We start from the raw sequence: 18,627 nt of genomic DNA on the forward strand, positions 1-18,627 counted from the left end.
TCCTTCCCTCTCCCTTGGATGCTCTGTGCTCGTCTCTAGGCATCTCTGAAAATGTCATTCCTACTTCTGCTCAGCTTTCTCCTGCATTGCTATATTCAACACCTATGCATTTTTCATCCCACTGCTTAAAAAAACAAACAAACAAAAAAACAAACCTCCCGATACCTCCACAGCCCTGATGGACATCACATCATCACCACCCCCTCCCTTCCAGATGAGATGAGCACGGGACCTTCTGCATCTCCACGACCTTGGCTTGCAGCCTTCTGTGTCGTATATGTCCTAATCCTCCAACAAGACTAAGCTCCTTGAAGACAAAATCCTTCGAAATTCATCTTTATATATCAAATTATTTATAAATAGTAGGGACTTAATAGTCAATTAATGAATCAACCAAAACATAATGTTCCACTCAGACCTATGTGGTATCAAGTTAGATGTGGAATTCACAGACACAGGGACAAATACCTACCACTTCAACCCTGGTCACTTCAACCAACCACCACAGCCATGACCCATCCTAAACAGCTCTGGGATGTCCCGAGGGGACCCAACCCAGGGATGAACAGCATCTGCTCCCATTCAAACATCCCAAACCTGCTCACCATGCAGAGGTAAACCTGGGCGGGAGGGGTTCTCAAACAGCCCAATCTCTTAGACACCCAGGTGCTGCACCGGGCACCTTGAGGAGGACACAAACTTGACTCTCACTTTTCATGGGGCTGAGGAACCTCTGACCTTCTCCCCTCTTCCTCAGACACAGACTTGAGCCAGGGACAAGGGAGAGCTGCCAGGAAGCTACAGAAACCTATGAGGCAGTGGACACACGAGCCTAGACAGACGCTCCTTCACTAATGTCAGGCACACAAGGCCCAAACAGGAGCGCTGAAAAAGCCCAAGGCCACAGCAGCTTCAGCTCTGAGATGGCCATGACTCAGCAGCCTCGAGGTGGCCGGAAGTCAATGCATGCAGGTATCTTGTCACACTGCCACCAGATGGCCACAGACATCCCCAGAGCCTCTGACATTGGCTGAGGCGCACAGGAATCACAGTGGAAGGCTTTACAGCAACACAGAATGTGTGAGGCCCCACAAAACACCTGGCTTGAGGCCTCAACTGGTGGTAAAGGAGAAGGCCAGGCACCCTTGCTCACCCCGTGGTCCTGTCACCTACTGCTCCCCTCATCCAGCCCCTCTTCCTGCAACTTTCACCTCCTGGCACTTCCAGAACCGTGCACCCACACTCCACTCCTCTGCTGGGACGTGGCTTCTTTGGGCCGGAGAAAAGTGTGGCTCTTGGTGGCCTGTGCTACAAGGCCAGCACGCTGCTTCAGAGTCAGTGCTCGGGCAGGCCGGTGTGGGTCAAGGCTGGCGTGGGTCAAGGCTGGCCATGTGAAGGGGAAGGAGCTGCACGGTGGCCCTTCCACCCCAACCAACAGCAGAGGCCACTGCCCTCCCAAGGCTGACCCGGGGTGTGGGAGGCAGTCACACGGGCCTCTTGCAGCTCTTCTTAGTTACATGTAACCCTGGGGTGGGGTTCATTTGGACATAATTATGAAAGCATGGACTACAGCTTGCTCTGATTCAGTCCCCAGTGCCTCCCCTTTCCCTCCTCTCCTCCCTCCTGCTGTTCCCCATCCTCCATTTCACTGATCTTTTTTTTCTCAAGGACCTGGTCTTCATCAGGTAGAGCCTCTGAGCAGGGAGAGGGTCACTCTGACTTGCTCTTGTTTTTAAAGGTGCTGTACTTGACAAAAGAATAGATAAATGACCAGAAGAAAAGAAGAGAAAGGCCCATAAACAGAGCCACATACAAAGGAACAGGGCAATGCAATGGAGAAGGGACCAAGACAATTTCATCAAATTGGGACAAATGGACGCCGTCATGCAAAAAACAGGAATCCAGATACAGATTAAAACTTTCACAAAAATTATAAAGGGTCACAGACATAAATGTAAAATGTGAAACTAAAATTCCGAGCAGACAGCCCAGGAGGAAACCCAGGAAACCCTGGGTTGGCAATGACTCTTCAGGTGTAATCCAATGAAAGAAAAAGTTGAGTTGGACTTCATTAAAATTTAAAAAAAAAAAAAATTCTGTCCCATAAAGACACTTTTCAGAGGATGAAATGATAAGCCACAAACTGGGAATAAATATTTGCAGACCACAAACTTGATAAAGGACTACTCCCCAGAATACATAAAGAACTCATTAAGAAAAGACAATTACAAGATGGGCAAGTGGTGTGAACGGACACCTCGCCAGGGAAGACAAGCAAGTGGCAAACGGGAATGTGAAGAGCAGCTCTGCCCCCTTCTCCAGGGTTGCTAGCTATGACAGTGGTGGGGTACCCTGCACCTCCCCAGCACAGCCAGCAAAACGGCAGGTGACAACGAGGTCGAGGAGCTGGAACAACAAAACAGGAGACTGTGGAAGACAGGCTGGAGGCTTTCCAGGAAGCAAACACACTCTCAACAAGTGACCTCCAAATCGTGCTCTTTGGCACTTACTTGAGTAAGCTTAAGACATCTGTCTACACAAAACCAGACATGAATGTCTGTAGCAATGTTATTCCTGATGGCCAAAACTTGGAAAGCAACCAAGGGGTCCCTCAGCAGGTGAGGGACAGGCAGATTGTGGTATGCCCAGCGGGAGCGTCACTCAGAGACGAAAGACAGGTGAGCAGCCTGCTTCCTCACACCAGGAGCCCAGGCTGGATCCCTAGCACCGCAAAAACAAGAAAAGAAAAAGAAGGAGAGACAGAAATAAAAGCTACCAAGCTCTGCAAAGCCGCGGAGGAATTGTTAGTGCCTAAGTGAAAGAAGCCAATCTGAAAAGCCACATCCTCCATACTCGACTACAGGGCACTCTGGAAAAGGCAGAACTGAGGCAGCAGAGGGCAGCCAGGAGTCAGGGGACTCAGGGATGGACTGTCCAGGAGCAACAGGATAGGGGAAGGGGATGAAGTCCCAAGACTCAGGCATCACAAACACCAGAGAGTGCCAGAGAGGCAGGGGCAGCCCAGCATGGAGCAGAGAGGCCTGGAACACGTCCACCAGGTGAGGCAGTGGAGGCCCTGGGGACCATGGCCAGGACAGTTGTGTGTCCACAGATGGGGATGCAGCAGTGTCAGAGACTTGCATGAGGAACAGGAGGGAAAGCACAGCAACACTGGATGGGGAAAGGACAGGGCGGGTGCTTCCATGTGCAACTGTGGACTTGTATGTGATGGAAAGAAGGCCCCAAGGGAAAAGACCAAGACAGTGGACTCCCACAGTAGAGCATTATTCTGTGACTTGACTGTGGCAAATCAGATCCCCAAAGGGTCAGTGATTTTTATAAATAAAACAAGGAAGCAAAGCGCCTTTCTCTGCTGTAGGCACCATCAGTCTCCCCACTAACGAGCAAGGCCTTGAGCCCCAGGCACGGCTCCCATTAGCTAACACAAAGGCACACTGCTCATGTGGAGAGGAGAGCTGCCTGCTCCCCAGCACGTCCCAGGGGCCTCTCTGTGACAGCACACACAGATCTACCCACACCTCATTCCCAGCCTCACTTCCACATAGTGGTCCCTTCCTTCCTTTACCCATGGTGCCCTTCTTGGACCCCATCAGCCCTCAGTCCCAGCTACTTCTCCCACCTCCTTTCAGAGGTTCCCACTGGCCATGGTGGAGTAACCAGGAAGATAGGGCACCTCCCCTGCCCTATCTTACCCATCACAATCCATGCGCCCACCAATCACACCACAAACTGCAGAGGTCGGTTACTAAGATACCTAGAACATTCTCTTTTAAGTGTGAATGGCACATTCGCCAAGAAAAGCCCAAAGTTCTGCCAAAAACAAGTCCCAATAAAATTCAAGACTGAAATATCCAAGAATACGTTTCCTGGAAATGCAATGAAATCAGAAATCAGTTAACGATACCTACACCATTCCCAAGAACTGAAAAATTAATTAACACACAACTAAAAAAATCTCAAGGAGAATTACAAAATATTTCATAATAATGAAAACATAACCTATCAAGATTTGAGGAATGCAGGGAAAGCAGTGCTCCAGAACCTGACAGTGTCAGATGGAGGGACAGATGTCCTGAAAACACACTCACCAGGAGCTGAGAGACATCAAAGACCACAGAAACACAGAATTCCTGGATCAAAAGACTAAGTATTGGAGCTGGGGTTGTGGCTCAGTGTTAGAGCGCTTGCCTAGCGTGTGTGAGGCATTGGTTTGATCCTCGGCACCACATACAAAATAAGTGAATAAAGTACGGTATTTGGTCCATCTACAACCAAAATTTTTAAACCAAAAATTTTTTAAAAGATTAAGTATGGTTAGTTATCTCAGGTCTCTCCCACATTGATTTACACTTAATGTAATACCTATCAAAATCCTAGTCACTTTCAGGGAAAATGATTTAAAGATGTCTGTGGAAATGCAAGTTACCTAGACTCACAATTTCAGAACAACAGAGCTGGTGATGAACACAACCCAGCTTCAAGACTCAGGACAGAACTGCAGAATCAATGCCTGAAGCACTGGCCCAGGACGAAGGCACACCAGGAACCCACAATCAGCCCATTGTAACAAACATGCCAAGGCAGTTGGACAGCAGAGGCCACCATTTCAACAGATAGGCTGGGGGCTGGGGTTGTAGCTCAGAGGTAGAGTGTGTGCCTAGCACGCATGGGGTGCTAGGTTCGATCCTCAGCACCACATAAAGTAGAATAAAGACATTGTGCCCACCTATAACTAAAAAATAAATATTTTTTTTAAATAGATGGGCTGGATACCTGGGTCTTCGATCAGGAAACAGACCCAGGCCCCAAACCTCACATTACACACAAAGGTTATTTTTAAACAGATCGCATATCAAAGATGTATTAAACTTATAGAAAATCTGAATGAAAAGAGTTTTCATAAATTTTTAAGAACTTTCCAAGGTCATGTCATCAATGAGGTTGACATAAAGAAAAAAATCTATGAAAATTTATCAGAATTAAAACTGTGCTTCAAAAGACAACAGTGAAAGTGAAAAGGCAAGTCACATGTTGAGCAAAGCTCTCTCTCATATATATCCCATGTGTGACAAAGAAGTTAAATCCAGGATATATGTTTTAAAAACTTAGAACTGCCAGGCACAGGAGCATACAACTCTACTCCTAGCAATTTGGAAGGCTGAAACAGGAGCATCACAAGTTCGAAGCCAGCCTCAAAAACTTAGAACATGTCTCAAAAGAAAAAAAAATTCGTAAAGGGGGCTAGGGATATGACTCAGTGGTTGAGCACCCCTGGGTTTAATTCTCAGAACTAAAAACAAGAACAAAAAAACTTAGAACTAATATTAAAAAGTCCAATAAAAATGGGCCAAGGATTTGAACACATATTTCCCCAAAGAAGACACACACTTAAAATTTATAAGCATGTGAATAAAGGTTCTATATCATTAGTCACTAGCAAATGCACAGTTCGAGGTGGCATCTTATGTCCTCTAGAACATCTCACATAAAGACAGAAATCCCAAGAACTGGGAGGATGTGGAATACAAGAACTCACTGATTTGCTGGTGTGACTTAAAAAAGGCTGGGGATGTGGCTCAGTGGATAAGCCCTTCTGGGTTCAATCCCTAGTACCAACCCTCCCACCCCCACACACACTGAAAATACAACTATTCTACAAAATATATGGCAATTTCTTATAAATATCAAACCAATTACCATATTACCTACCAATTACATTCCAAGTTATTTATCCAAGAAAAATGAAAATGTATGTCCACAAAAGGACTCATACAGTAAAACTCACAGCAGCTTTATCTGCAAGGGTCCCAAACCGTAAAACCCCAGCTGTCACACAACAGATTATTGGATAAACAAACTGCAATGAACTGACAAAACAGAAAGCCAGGCAGCTGCACAATGACACAGTACTGGGGCACACTGCAGCTGTGTGCTGACACCCACCACAACTCCCCACACTCTGAACAGAAAAGAGTCCACACAGCACATTCAGCATGACCCCATTTACAGGAACCTGGGACTGCAGAGGGCATGGCCTGCAGAGGGAACTTCCATGTGATAAAATGGCTGGAACCTCAGCTACACAAGTGTACAGTATTGTTAGAACTCATCTACTTAAAACATTTACATCGTTAGCATTTTATCATATTTAAATGAGACCTCAGGGTTGTTTTTTAAAAATAGCCAAATGAGTTATTTCCATTGTGAAAAGAATATGAGCCAGTGACCCTGAGAGGTTCTGCCCATGGTCTAAGGTATAACCTTCGGCCGTCGCATGAGCTCAAAAGACACCCAGCCTGTGGGAATCCAACACAGCAAAACAGTAGTTAGAAAGAAGTGCAGAGTAGAACACTGAAAAAAAACACTCCAGCTGCACGCACAATATTCTGCTTATGGGAAGGGATACCAGAGCCCAAGAACCCCGAAGGTTCAGAGGAATGCGTAAGCAGGCCTCGGAATCAACTGCACTTTAGCAGGAGTAAAGAACAATTACAGCAACAATCAGCCGCCTCTGAAAAACTTCATCATCATCGTGGGAACTTGCCTGGCCTGCTATGAAGGAACATTTAATTTCAGAACTGGTTCTCCTTGAATTAAAAAAAAAAAAATATCAGGCCTTGAGGATATGAGGAGGAGGAAGGGAAAAAAAGAAACCCACATCAAAGACACCAAATTTGAACAAGACTAAGAACAAGAAAGGAATTTTTCACCACAGAGAGGAAAATTCCAGGAACAAAACAACTTGGATACTTATATATACAGCAGAATATTACTCAGCCTTTAAAAGGAACAAAATTCTGATGCATGTTACATCACAGATGAACCTTTAAAACATTATGCTAGGAGCAATGTGAAGAAGAGGAGGCGAGAACGACCCCCGGACCGACCAAAGCCGTGTGCTGCTGCATCTCCGCGTCCAGCACCTGCGTCCCGCTGCCGTTGCCACCATGCCCAAGAGAAAGGCTGAAGAGGATGCTAAAGGAGATAAAGTCAAGGTGAAAGACGAACCACAGAGAAGATCTGCAAGGTTGTCTGCCAAACCTGCTCCTCCAAAGCCAGAGCCCAAGCCTAAAAAGGCCCCTGCAAAGAAGGGAGAGAAGGTATCCAAAGGGAAAAAGGGAGAAGCTGACACTGGCAAGGATGGGAATAACCCTGCAGAAAATGGAGATGCCCAAACAGACCAGGCACAGACAGCTGAAGGTGCTGGAGATGCCAAGTGAAGTGTGTGCGTTTTTGATAACTGTGTACTTCTGGTGACTGTACAGTTTGAAATACTATTTTTTATCAAGTTTTATAAAAATGCAGAATTTTGTTTTACTTTTTTTTAATTTTAAGCTATGTTGTTAGCACACAGAACACTTCATTGTTGTTTTGGGGGGGAAGGAGCATATGTCACTAGTAGAATGTCTCCAAAGCCGGATTGCTGTGGGGGAAGACACCTTTCCCTTCTAGTTTTGAGAGACTTCCTCTTTGTTCCTAAGAGGAAGGGATTCCCTGATGTTGGCACACAAAGCCACCTTGGCACAAATGCCTTGTGGTATGGAAAAACTCAAACTCATCTGTATGTCCTCCTGTCCCTCTCTGCCATTGGCATAGACTTAACTCCCCTAAACCTGTTGGGACCTGATTCCCAACAGTTGGTTTTACCAGTGTGTGGGGCAATCTGGACTTTCCAGTGACGTCATTGAGAATAGTGTCTCTCAGAAGAGCAGCAGTTCCTTTTCTAGATTGTGGATCTTCAGATTAATAATGTTTGCCATTTTCCTTTCATTTCCTGAAAGTCAGGGTCGGCTTGTGAAAAGTTGTTAAACAACATGCTAAATGTGAAATGTCAACCCTCACTCTAAACTTTCCCTATTCAGAGCATCAAATGATGACTTCATTGGGTTTTATAGTGGCTTTCTGATTTTGGTAGTCCATTCAAGAAGGGAGTTTGAAAGTTGTTGTATACTGTTAACGATTGTCTGCCCATGTCCTGCCTGAAATACCATGATTGTTTATGAAAAGTATCTTTAATAAAGCTGGATACAGTTTGGCTTGGAAAAAAAAAACATTATGCTAAATAAAATGGCAGACATAAAAAGACAATTACTATAATACTCCATTTAAGTGGAATATCTAGAATAAGAATAGACAGGAAGTAGGTTCAAGGTTAGTAGTGGTGAGGCTAGGGCTTACTGGATACAAAGTTTCACTTTGGGACTCTTGCAGGCCTGTAATCCCAGCAGCTCAGCAGGCTGAGGCAGGAGGATTGCAAGTTCAAAGCCAGCCTCAGCAAAAGCAAGGTGCTAAACAACTCAGTGAGATCCTGCCTCTAAATAAAATACAAAATAGGTCTTGGATGTGGCTCAGTGGTCGAGTGCCCCTGAGTTCAATCCCTGGTACCCCCCAAAAAAGTTTCAATTTGGGGCAATACAAAAGTTTTGGAAACAGTGGTAATGGCTGTCAACACCTTGAATTGAATTAATGCTGCTGAACTGTGTGCTGACCATAGTTAAAATCAAGCTGTGTATTTTATCACATTAAAAATTTTTTAAATAATAATAATAAAAAAAAACCATAGGGGCCACCACAATTTCTTAGGAAATACTATCACTTAACAACACTAAAAAAAAGGGGGGGGGGTGCTAGGGTTGTGGCTCAGGGGTACAGCACTCGCCTAGCACATGCAAGGCCCTAGGTTCAATCTTCAGCACCAGATAAAAATAAATAAAATAAAGGTATTGTGTCCAACTACAACTAAAAAATAAATATTAAAAAAAAAAAAGCCCTGAATCCCTGTACCTACAGAGGTTACTAAGATTTCCAAGGCAGCTCCAAAGTCCAGGAACCAACCTGCCCTTTCCCCACCCACCAGCTCCTCTGCATCAGCAGCAGCCTGGCAAGCAGAGGTTGTCAATTAGCTTCCATGACCAAGCCTTCAAAAGCACCTGTCCCAGGCTGGGGCTGGGGCTCAAGGGTACAGCATTTGCCTGGCACTTGTGAGGCACTGGATTCGATCCTCAGCACCACATTATATAAATAAATAAACAAAATAAAGATATTATATCCAGGGCTGGGGGTGGGGCTCAAGCAGTAACATGCTCACCTGGCATGCATGGGGCGCTGGGTTTGATCCTCAGCACCACATAAAATAAAATAAAGATGCTGTATCCACTGAAACCTGAAAAATAAATATTAAAAATATCTCTAAAAAAAGATATTATATCCATGTATAACTAAAAAAAATAAAGATATTGTGTTCATCTACAAAAAAAAAAACAAAAAAAGACAACTGTCCCTGTATCTGCCAAGCTGACCTCACATGATGCTTCCTTCTGTTGACTCCACACTCTTCTGACCTGCTTCCTGTCTAGACTGACGCCCTTGACAAGAGGGGCTTTCACTTAGTGGGTCCTTGTTAACACATGAGAAGAGGAAATGGAGGGACAGGGGGCAAACAAGCCTTCAGAGTCACTTCTGAAATCTCTAGTACCAAAAAAAAAAAAAAAAAAAGTCCTAAGTTTTTATCATCTTGGAGGGGAGAGTAAGAAATTAGACAAGTTATGCAAATTAGCTTTTCAAAGAGTTACAAATCTAAATAGGGCAGTGTCTCCCCAACTGAGCATGTGAGGGCTCCTGAAAACATCTGTGGGCCAGCTGGAAGGACACTGGGTGTTGCTGTTTTTAGGTCACCAGCTTCTGTGAAGGGCAGCACGATGGACATGTGACTAATCCAGGCATAGCAGCGAGACAGAGCTCAGGTAGGACCCACCAGAATCAAAACAGAACCCTCTGGAACAGAACTACTGACCACGGTGGGTCCTCAGAGCTCACATGAAGAATACGTGGTTAGGATAAACGCAGAACCTTTGGTTGTCTGCCATCAAGCTGGTTGTGGGAAGAATTGACACATGACTGTGTTGTTACAGAATAAAGGTGCTGAAGCAGAGGATGTCATCCTTCTAATTCTCCAATTTACTAAAGCTATGTTTCACTGGTTCTGTTGTGACAATTCAAAGTACTCATTAAATTCTGTTTTCCTACGATTTCTGTTAAAGTCTTACCACCACATGTAATTTTGTGTTTTACACAAGCTGTTCGCTCTTTCTCCATCATTTCCCAATATTTGCAGTGCCTTTTCAAATACAAGAGACCAAAAGGGTTTTATGACAATAGTAATAAAGACAGACCAAGGCACTCCAGGCACATGATTCTAAGTGTCAAACAAGTCCTGGCCAGGCTCACTTACAATAGCACATACTTATTATTTCATTTAGATTACCTAGTGAGTAAAGGTTCAGAAAACAATCAAACTTTCATTTCTTCAAAAAGGTTCAATTAAAAATTAAACATTTAAACTTTCCTTATAACACAGTAATTTCCTAAACTTTTTATATAACTAATTTTATAACAAAATTATAAAGTACAACAATGGCCCGTACCTACCACTGATGTCCAGTTCAACAACATGCAACCTGCCCACACAAGGGAATATCTCTGAGCCGTAACAGACTGAAGCCCTGACCCGGGCTATACCACGGCTGCTAAACCCTGAAGAGCCGGCTGAGGAAAGAGGCCAGTCACATGGGCCCAGTGTGATCTGTTAGGTGATGGGCTGGGAACTGGAAAATCCACAGCAGTGGAACAACACCTGGAGCATACGGGGAGATGAGGAATAACTGCTGGTGGGTACAAGAACCCTCTGAGGATAAAGAAAATGTGAAAAAGATGATCATGGTGATGCTGGCACAACTGTGCATTAACTAGAAGCTACTGACTTTTCATTTTAAATGGGTAAATTATGGGTCATGTGAACTGTCTTAAAATGGATTAAAAAAAACCATAAATGAATGTCATATGCAAATCTCTATCCTTAACAACAGCTCCATTACATGGGAGGGGACTTAGTGGTCCAGATCATACACATCAGGAACTGAAACCTAAGCACTATATTAAGCTTCTTCTTTAAATATTGAAAAAATATTAAGATAAGAAATGGAAAGAATCACATATTGGCCAACAGAACCTTCTTAGAGTGGCATGTTCTGTATATGAGCTGCCTCATGCTGTATCCACCAAGCAAAGCAGGCTTAGACACATGAAATGTAGCCATAGGACTAAAGAAATATAACACAATTATAATTGATTCTAATTTTAAAAGACACACATGGGAGGTGGCTACTTGCTGAATAGTACAGAGCCAGAGAAAGGAAAGTATGTATGCCCCAGGAGCCTGTGCAGCCACAGAGAGGACCACAGACAGGGACACCACAAAGGCCCAGGCTGGGCATCTGGGCCACATTTCAAAGCCCACAGATCACAGGGTAACAGGTTGTACACAGGGCACTGATCAACATCAGAACTCAACTGCTGGCAACATGTTACACTGGAGGGACCCAGTCTTGCCAACATCAGCTGGTTATATGAAGCTTTGTGTCTGAGTACTACCCAGTGTGCAAGGATGTGGCTTTATCAGGATGGACGTGGAAACAGAGCAAGGAAAGTGAGTCACTATTTGGGAGCAAAGACTTGGTTTCCTGTTTCCAGATGATCCTGCTGTTCGCCCTCCTGCTAGGGTAAAATGTCCTGCAATGCCACTGAACCGCCACAGCAGGTGGCCCTCACCAGCCTCCAGGCCATGCAGCCCAAGAGCAGGACAGAGATCTCCTCAGCTGAGACTAGACTCACCAGGAAAGCACACGGACGGTCATGTCATCTGGGGTGCACCAAGCAGCTCTGATGTTGAGTGACGATCCTGGTCTGGCCAGTTATCCCCATGGTGAGTTCTCAGACTATTTAACATATGACTTCTGTAGTGCTTGAACAGAAGGGACTTTCATCAAAGTGGCTCAAACCATTAATTAAGATTCCATACTGGACTAAGTATTATTTCCATTTTTAAAACAAGAAACTCAAGGCAATAAAAGGTTAAATAATACACTCCCAATTAAAAGATGTTGAAATATTTAAAAAGTAAAAAGCCATATTATTTGTATTTTAACCTGAGTAAATCTGAAAATGCAATTCTAATGTTTTCCCTTAAATATACCTACTGAAACAACTCACCATGAGCCCACCTGATGCCTGGGTGCTCAGCTTCAACACAGAAAGGAACTCAGGGACTACCTGATCACGCACAGGTCTCGTAACAACTGTCTCCAACTCTACAAAGCTCACATTCTACGATGTGTGTTCCTTCGAGGCTAATGCATTTCCCGACTCCACGGTTGACTCAACCCGAAGAAAAACTCAAAAGGTATAACAAAGCAGGTCCTTTGTATGCCAGTCAATTTCATAAACTATAAACCATGATAAATGTCAACTAAGAGAATCAGTGTCTTAGGAAGTGGAGGGAAGTCTACCATTCCTAGTCCAGGCACTCGCTTCCACACTCAAGCCCTTTGGCTACTTCCAGGGATGGATACTGCTGATGAAAAGCATAGAAGCATGTTCAGCCAAGCCAACTCTTACAGAGCATGTGAAAAAGATGTAAAAAGCTTAAAGAACCATTTCCGAAAAAGAGGAAAAACTTAACATTGCTGCTTTGATGTTACCCAAATGGTATCCTCCAACCTAACTGAAAGAGAGAGAGAGAGAGAGAGAGAGAGAGAGGGAGAGAGCGCTAACATGGTAGAATGTTTCTCTGCTCTCTGCTTTATGGGACAAAAGCTTGATGCCTGACATTAAATAGGTAAATAGATTACCAAGTGATCAATGATTTGAGTTACAGTCATTACCTAGAGCAAAGGAGCCAGAGTCTCTCTCAAGACAAGAAAGTCCATAAAACACCAGTTCAAACTGTTCCAAGTCTATCTGACAATCTGGGGAATTTCTGTTTCTTAGCCTACCAAGTCAGAGCTCCTGAGAACGAAGGCAGCCACCAGCAGTTTGTAAAACTATCTAGGTGATCTGAACGATCAGCTACTCATTCATTCAAAACATGAAATAAGTACCTGCAGTACGGTGCCCAAAGCTGAGGGACAGTAGTGAAGGACAGACAAGACTGGCACATTGTCCTCATGAACCTAGTACAGGGTCAGATGGACATGACCAACAGCCAGGAGAGGCTGTGGCAGCCAGAGTGTACAGCACCCAAAGGTACACTCCAGCCCCACTGCTCAGCACACCTCCACACAGGCACACATGCCCAACGATGAATGGCAAACGTGACTTTCCAAGTAGGCGAGAGAAAAGTCAAGGACCCAAGGGCACATATAACAAGCTGCACAAAGTAAGATGACAGAAATTAGTCCAAATACATCAGAAATCATAATAAACGTGAATGGGTGAAACATGTCTACAGACAGACTCCAGGTGAGGTCTCGAGACGACAGCCCCGCAACATGCTGTTCACCACAAGCACACTGTCAACCATGCAACATGATCTAGGGTGAGCAGAAGGGAATATACAAACCACGAGGCTCCAAATCCGAAGGTGGCCTGGGTACAATATCAACACACAGGAGAAAACAAACTTAAGGAAAACACTATTTAAAATAGCAAAAAGGGGGCTATAAAAATTAATTTTTTAATAATAAAAAAAAATGGCAACGGAAACCTTACAAAAAATGATGGCTATAAACTTGCAAGCACCGAACAGTATAGCCTCAAGACAGAGTAAATGTTTTAGCTGTAACTAAAGATATCAAAAGTTACAAAGAGGCCAGGTGCAGAGGTGCATGCCTATAATCTCAGTGGCTCGGGAAGCTGAGGCAGGAAGATTACAAGTTCAAAGCCAGTTTGAGCAAATGCGAGGCACTAAGCAACTCAGTGAGACCCTATGTCTATATAAAATACAAAATCGGGCTGGGGATGTGGCTTTTTGGTCAAGTGCCCGTGTTCAACCTGGTACCAAAAAAAAAAAGTACAAAGAGAAAGTGATAAATCCCTAGCCATAAAAGGAAAATTCAAAACACCTTCCCCCCAAATATTACAAATTAGCCCCCGTACACCCCCCAAAAAAAAACAGGATGAAAACATCTGAATAATACGATGAACAAGCCACATGGACACCTACTGAGGTGACACGTGGGCTATTAGGACACCGCTCCCTCCAAACACCAGCATAATGTTTTATTAAAAAATGTGAAAGCTAGAGAAACTTTGAGAGAGGAAGAGGAGAGGATGGACAGCTGGAATCCTACCAAGCACAAGGCCATCAACAGGGCACCAGGGGGAAGTGTCACAGCTAAATATTCAGGTAATTCTCTTCTTCGCTGAAAACTATTTGTTCCTTTCACAAAAAATAAAATGGGGGTGGGGCTGGGATTGTAGCTCAGTGGTAGGGCGCTTGCCTACCACTGGTGAGGCCCTGGGTTCGATCCTCAGCATCACATAAATATTAAAAAAAAAAAAAACTACTAAAATAAAGGTTAAATTCTTTAAATAAATAAATAAAATAAAATGAATAGACTACTTCAGGGAGTGTTTACAAAGAATACATGAGAATGAGAGCCAGATACAGCCTCCGGAGTGGCTTCGGGGGAGGTAGTCCTGGGAGGATGGCCACACATCTCTGAGCCTGAGGACCCTCCATACAGTGGGGTAATGGCAGCAGCTCATCCATGAGGCTGGGTGACAACTCAAAGAGCCTAGAGTGGGAAGGAACTCCCGACAGCACCACAAGGCAGGCCTGAAACCATCAGCAGCTGGTTACCACCAGTAGGCACTCTGCTGTTAGTGTTACAGAGCATTAAAATAAATGTGCATAACAAACACAAATGCCTGTGAATTCTTCTAGAAGAATAGCTAAGTTTCTAACAGTCACTTCCAGCCACTAGACTGGAAGGACTAGGCAAAACTGTGTTGTACTGTGTGAATTTGCTTCACTATTACCTTCATAAACTTTAAATTCAGAAGTGTAAAAATAAGTTTTCATAGCTGAGCTCTTTTGCCAGCCTAACTACAAAGTCAAGTCCGGTATAGCAAATTCCAGCCCCACAAATAACCTGGTTTAGCCCACCTCTACCTTCACTCCCTTGCCTAGGAAACAGTAGCTCTGCAGCCAGGCGGGGGGGAGCTGCCTTGGAGTTCTCCAGGCTGGTCTGAAGCAACAGGCAGAGGGCGGAGAAGGACCACTCTTCCCATGTCACAGAAAGACTGGAATCTGTGAAAAAGTTCCTCTCCACAAAAATCCCACAGCTGCTGCACTTGCCCTGGTGGATGAGGAAACAAGTTAACACTATGCAAATTTAGAGTCTCGGGCTGGCTGCAGTGTTGTCTCATAGATACATATGCTTATGGAGACTTACGTCACACAATCTACTGCAGAGCCTGTGTGCTGCCCACACCCTTCTGGCGCAGGACAAGGCACACCATGTTTTCTGAGACAAGCAGGGCAGCTCTGTCCTCTGAACAAATGTGGTGAGCACTGTCCACTTGACCTTCCAAGCCCTAGCAGGAAAATGACAAGGTTGATATGTTGAGAAAGGGCATATTTTGTTTACCTGCCCTTTAAAAAACATTTCGTGACTCTAGGTCTTAAAGCAAAACTACCTGAAACCTTCTGTAGAAACAGTTCACAATGACCAAGCATGTACTATGTGCCTATGACTGTACCAAGCATCCCATAGACAACACTGTAAATCCTCACAAGAATTCTATCAAGCAGACATAATTCTTACCCTGTGTCCTTCTGAGGATGAAACTGGAGCACAGACAGGGGAAAGCAACCTGCCCAAAGTCACAGCCAACGTGGTAAGGCTGCTGAAAAGCAGTTAGCCCCCAAGTCTGTGCAGGTCAAGGACTGAGTACTGCATACAAAATAGAATTCTGACACAGTGTGAGGAAGGGGGAGGAGCTAGAGAGGGCCCAAGCCAGCCTGGATCTGGATTCCAACGCTCCTGCTTAGTAGCTGTGAGGGTCTCATGAAAAAAAGACCTGTCTTCAGCTACAGTAAGTCCACACAAGAGAGGTTCTGATGTCATTTCAAACTCTAAATAAATTACTGCATGACAACAGTACAGACAGGACAGAAGTACACAGAACCCAGGCTGAATCAAGGGGTCCAGGAAGATGCTCTATGAGAACCTCTGCCAGGCGGGTCTGGGTGCTTGAGAGGACAGCTGACTCACTGGGGAGCAGCAGTGCCCATTGCCCAGGAGCACCTGGGACCACACTGTAACCGTCCCCCCTCACTGGTGAAAAGCTGCCCCAACCCAGGCCCTATGGTCTACCCTGCCCCCTCAAGACTTCAAGAATTCTTTCAACTGCATAACTCTTTAATAAAAATTAACAGCCTTTTTACGATGTAGTTATCTGCCACACAGTTCACCTGGTGTTCACAATTTGGTGGCTTTCAGTGTCCTCGTGAGAGCCACATGATCACTCACAGTCAATCTCAGGGCTTCCTCACTCCACAGGCAGCCCCGGTTTCTGCATCACTCCTCACTGCTCCAACCCCACCCCTGCCCCAGGCACACCCAAGTGTTGATATTTCTAGACCAGCCTCTCACAGAGAAGCCACCTACTCTGCTTCCTGACGTCTGTCCACCACAGCCACTTCAGTCTCCACAGGGAAGTACCCATGCACCACATCTCACTCGTCCATAATGGATAGCCACTGATTTCTAAAACTGCCTCATTTTAATGCAGAAATAAGTACATCAGGTTTAAAACTTCATTAAGATTTTCCTAGATATCAACATAGTCAATCTGTTTACTAGAGTAAATCTTATCACAACATAAACATACCAGCTACAGTTAATAGCATACTTTCCCATATTATTTACTGCTATTAAAGCAGACACCAGAACATAAACATGCTTATCATCACGTGTTTGAATGGTTGGGGGTCATGATGTTTAAACCATGACTCTCAAATCCAGGTGCTAACTTCTGATGCTGCCACCAGAGGTTATGGCTTCTGTCCTGGAAAATCCCCACCTCCACTCTGCAGGGCAGGGTGCTCTTGGGTTTCACTTTAAAGGCAGCCCTCAGAGGCCCTGCTCCACCGGCTGCCTCCCCCTTCCCAGAGCTGACCCATGGATGCTCCTTAGGGGCCAAGCCAGCTTGCGGAGCACTTCTATCAAAACGCTGGAAAATTACACTGATTTCTCTTGTTCTTTTTTAACTTCAGAGTTATTTTATTCAGCTTTCAATTTAAAACTTTATCCTAGGGAATGGGATTGTGGCTCAGCGGTAGAGCGCTTGCCTAGCACGGGCAGGACCTGGATTCAATCCTCAGTACCACATAAAAATAAAGGCATTGTTTAAAAAAAAACAAAAAAAAACTTTATCCCAGCTTCAATTTAGATTTCTCCTCCAACTCCAGATCTACTCAAGGCTTCCTCTAACAACTACCAGGTTTCAAGACACAAATGTCTCTCCCTGGACTGTGCCATGGCAGCTGTGGTCACTCGGCACCTGGCAGGGAGCCCAGGCAGTTACTCTTACACTAACCCTCTGTATTAATAACTTTGCAAATATAAAATAGAACACACAAATGAAAGAAATACGGCCTGAGAAGATTTTCATAATAGCTGATACCTACCAAGTTTCTATGTGCAAGGGCCTGTGCTAAATATTTTCATGCATTATTTAATTCTCATAATAGTACTATTAAATAGGTATTATGCATATTAACACACCCAACTTAGAGATAAAGAAATTAATATTAAGTAAGATAATTAGGGGCAAAGTAAGTAATGGAGCCAGAACTGAAACCCGAGTCCACCTTGAGAGCCAGGACTTGACCTTTGTGGTGCATGCACACATCAAAAAGCAAGAGAGCTGAAGACCAGGGACAGCCAGCACAGGAGGGCACACCCTTGACCTTGGACCACATGCCAGGTGCCAGGGCCTACGCAGTGTGCAGGCCACCGCCCTGCCGGGCTTCTAACAGGCAGCTCTGCTGGGACCTTTCTTCAAACACGCACAGAGAGGGCACAAAAACTGCAGGACATGTAAAATGTCCTCCCTCCGTCCAGGAGCTCTCAGGTAAAACAGCTCATGCTGTGGCTTACAGCTCATCATTTCTGGGGGGAAAAAAAAAAAAACTTCTGTGCCAAGCTGAAAAAACAAGCAAGCAAGCCCAACTTGAGAAGAGCCAGGGCAAGGACAGGCACCACCCAGCTGCCAGTGCCTTCTGTTCTGATCCAGCAGCAACCACCACCACCTTCACCTTCCTGTATCAGAACAGGGAAGCAGGGATCTCATGTTAAAGATTAAGTTACCCTCTGCTACAGAGGGAGTAGTTTAATACAATAATGATATGAGTTCATCAAGATAAGCGCTTCCGTCTTGTCCAGTCATATATAATTTATCTTCATAAAGCAAACTTGCACTGCTAAAGAACAGGGGTTTGTAATTTTTAAAGATTTAGGTACATAATAAACATGTTATTCAGGACTATTTAGGATGCCAGGATACTTTAATCTTGCCTCTTAGTAATACTTTTCCTCATGCAGTAAGAGAAAAGTCATTCTCAGGACCTCTCCTAACTGCCGAGTGGGTTATGTTCTAGTTTTTTATCAATGCATTTATAAACTGGATATAAAAAAGTTATGAGGCCAAGCACAGTGGTGCACACCTGTAAGCCAGTGGCTCAGGAGGCTGAGTAAGGAGGATCATGAGTTCAAAGCCAGACTCAGTAACTTAGTGAGGCCCTAAGGAACTCAGGCCCTG

The 18,627-nt window shown here is 44.6% G+C and overlaps 1 protein-coding gene and 1 pseudogene across 7 annotated transcripts in view; one reads left to right on the top strand and one right to left on the bottom strand.

Moving 5' to 3' along the window:
* Spire1 (spire type actin nucleation factor 1) overlaps nucleotides 1–18,627 on the bottom strand; it is a 140,555-nt gene that overhangs the window by 79,813 nt on the left and 42,115 nt on the right. The window lies entirely within an intron of this gene.
* On the top strand, nucleotides 6,947–8,054 carry LOC144369975 (non-histone chromosomal protein HMG-17 pseudogene; annotated as a pseudogene).

This window comes from Ictidomys tridecemlineatus, chromosome 13 (genome assembly GCF_052094955.1).
Source record: "Ictidomys tridecemlineatus isolate mIctTri1 chromosome 13, mIctTri1.hap1, whole genome shotgun sequence".
In the NCBI taxonomy this organism is placed as follows: Eukaryota; Metazoa; Chordata; class Mammalia; order Rodentia; family Sciuridae; genus Ictidomys; species Ictidomys tridecemlineatus.